The sequence below is a fragment of the Olea europaea genome, unplaced genomic scaffold (genome assembly GCF_002742605.1).
Source record: "Olea europaea var. sylvestris unplaced genomic scaffold, O_europaea_v1 scaffold1749, whole genome shotgun sequence".
In the NCBI taxonomy this organism is placed as follows: Eukaryota; Viridiplantae; Streptophyta; class Magnoliopsida; order Lamiales; family Oleaceae; genus Olea; species Olea europaea.
In genome coordinates, this window is record NW_019235207.1 from 123,291 (window position 1) to 126,785 (window position 3,495).

Sequence of the window (3,495 nt, forward strand, 5' to 3'; positions counted from 1 at the left end):
TGTAATTCGGGGTGTACATTTTTTTATGGTTTAAATGTTGATGTTGTTCAAATCTCGTTGTTCTTAATTATTTTAATCAAATACTACGTATGTAGCTGAAACTATTGGGGAATTGCCATAAGGACCCAAAAAAAGGCGCTATGAATCTGATCCTTCTCTTTTGTAATTGATGGAGAATATGGCATTAGATATTAACAATTGGAAAGGAAAAGTTTGTAATTTCCATGGACTATCTTAGGCGGCCGGAACTTGGAAGAGAACTAAGTTAATATTCCATTTCTTATAAATTGATGTGTAACCTTCTCTTTTGTAAATATGATATAAAATTCTGATATTTGAAATTTGAGTACTCTTTAACATTGTTCATTACCTTATCATATTCACTAGGAAATACTTAATCAACAAAAATGATGCAAATACTAACCTCGAGATATATTATATCAAGATTTTGTTGGAGCTCCCAAGATTGAGAGAGATAAGACAATACTAAAAGATTTTAGAGATGTAAAAAAAGCTTGGAAGATTGACGCGATGTGAAAGTTGGGGGAAAAGGTGTTTTGTTATGTATGCCGGCTAAAATATATACTTCTAAACTATGCTGACCAATTTATGTAGGTTCAGGATAGTTTAAAGACCGAAAAATATTCGAGGCAAAAATCAAGTATCAACGTAGATCTGAAGAAAAACAGTAAAAGAACACAAGATTTTTCGGTCAAAGCCCCGAGGTTCAGCGATTGATAAGATCGCCTAGTCCCCGTTGAGCATCTGTAAGGATTTAAGCTCGAATCCACTAAATCATCGGCCAAAACAGCAACTGCGAGTTACAAAATGAACACACAGTTCACCAACACAAACAACCAACAACCGGCTGCTTCTCAACTAGTAGAACTCACACAAGAGTTCATTCAAACACACTTTTCTCTCAACCAACTAAATGATCTCACAGATCAAAAGAGTAAATCCAAAATTACAGAGAGAAGAATAAAACGAGAGGAGGTTGCTCGAAAAATTACCAGAGCCAAAACCCTAGCCTTTTGAGCTCGTTTTAAATGAAAGGAGCCAATTCATTGATCCAACGGCCTTCAACATGCCACGCGTCTTCATTCGGTGAAGTTGATAAAATAAAAACAAAAAACGTGTTTTTACTTGCAATTCCAGATTCTTCTAATTTTTTGGACTATCAACCCGGGTCAGATGATTGGGCCATATATTTGGGCTGGACTTCCTCAAAATGCAGCAACCCAATCTTACAATCTCCACGTTTGCTGTCTTTTGTGCCTGCTCTTTTGTGGATTCAAACTCAAACACCTTATTTCACTTGCTCTTGTTACCTGCAGAAAATAGGAAAAATCAGTCTTCTTCAAGATTAATTAATTTTAAAAAATCAACAAACTTACTAATAGGGATTACCTTAGTTCCGACATCTGCTGGATTTACCTTAATAGGTATTTTGATCAATCTAATATCACCCCTATCAATGATATCTCTAATAAAATGGAATTTTACATCTATATGCTTGGATCTATCATGCAAAATAAGATTTTTACTTAGAAAAATAGCACTTTGGTTGTCTGAACACTGCTCCACCTGATTTTCTGTAAGTCCCAATTTACTAAGTAAACCCTTCAACCATAAACCCTCTTTAACTGATTTAGTTGTAGCTATGTATTCAGCTTCGGTTGAAGACAATGCAATCAATTTTTTAAGCTGGGATTTCCAGCTAATGCATGTATCATTTATAATATAAAAATATGCAATTGTAGACTTCCTATTGTCCGGGTTACCAGCAAAATCTGAATCTACATAACCCTTAAATCTAAGTCCATTTTTATTAGTTTTGAACATTAAACCTAAGTTACTGGTTCCTTTCAAGTATTTAATTAAATTTTTCATGCATTGCCAATGTATTTCACCTGGGTTACTCATGAATCTGCTTAACACACTCACAGCGTAAGCAATATCAGGCCTAGAGCAAACCATAACATACATAACAGATCCAACCACATTGGAATACGAAACATTCATCATTCTTTTATGTTCCTCTTCAGTTTTAGGCGATTGATCAACAGATAATTTCATTCCAGCAAATAAAGGCAAACTAACAGGTTTAGATTCATGAAGAAAAAACGTTTTAACAACCTTATCAACATAGGATTTTTGTGTTAGAAACAACTTTCTATTTATTCTATCTCTTTTTATTTTCATGTCCAAAATTTTTCTAGCTGGTCCTAAATCTTTCATTTCAAATTCAGATTTCAGATTTTCTTTAATTAAGTTAAGTGCAAAGAATTATGACCAGCAAGGAGCATATCATCGACATACAAAAGCAGATAGAAAAAATCAGATTCACCTTCTTTCTTATAATAGAAACAGGGATCATATTCAGATTTCTTGAAGTTCAAACCTTGTATAAAAGAGTCAAATCTTTTATACCCTGCCTAGGGGCCTGTTTTAGGCCATATAAGAATTTCTTTAAGAGACACACTAAGTTTCCTACCACTTCAAAACCTCTTGGTTGAGTCATATGTATGGTTTCATTTAAAGAACCATACAAAAAGGCAGTTTTCACATTGAGTTGTTCTAACTCCAAATCAAATTGTGTCACTATAGCAAGTAGGACTCTAATGGATGTATATTTAACAACCGGTGAAAAGATTTCAGTGTAATCTATTCCTTTCCTTTGGTTAAAGCCTTTAGCTACAAATCTTGCCTTAAATCTTTTATCACTAGCTTTAGTCTGACCCTCTTTAATTTTATAAACCCATTTACGATCAATCAATTTACAATATTTGGGTTTTTTTAACTAAAGTTCAAGTCTCATTTTTAAAGAGTGAGTTCATTTCATCTTCCATCGCAGCAATCCACTTAGGGGATTCTTTGGAAGAAATAGCCTCTTCATAAGAGGTTGGTTCTATGTCAAATCGATCATATTCAGTCTGATCAGATGCAAAATCAGCATACTGATATCTTGAAGGAGGTCTTATTTGCCTCATTTCTCTGTCTCTAGCAAGCTGGTAGCCCTGCAGGTCATGTGCAGGCTCTAGATGCTGTTCATCTCCCAATATTTCAACATCAGAGACATTCTGTGGTTCTACCTGATGTGGCTCTACCTCAAACTGAGCCTGGTCATTAGTATTTTGGCTATCAAAATTAATTTCTGTGATAATAAAGTCGTCTTTTCCCAATTTTTCATCATATTTTTATTAAGAAATCATCTTCATTAAAGATAACAGATCTGCTTGTTATTACCTTATAACTCCTCACATCTCTTAACCACAGTCTATAGCCTTTAACACCTTCTCTATATCATAAGAACACACCCTTCAATGATTTAGGGTCCAATTTTGACTCAGTATGATGTGCATAAGCTCCACATCCAAAAGTTCTTAGGTGAGGAATAATTTGGCATTAAATCAGACCAGATTTGTTTGGGAATTCTGTTATTTAGAGAGTTGAAAAGGCATCTATTGATAAGATAGCAGGTTGTTTTTACAG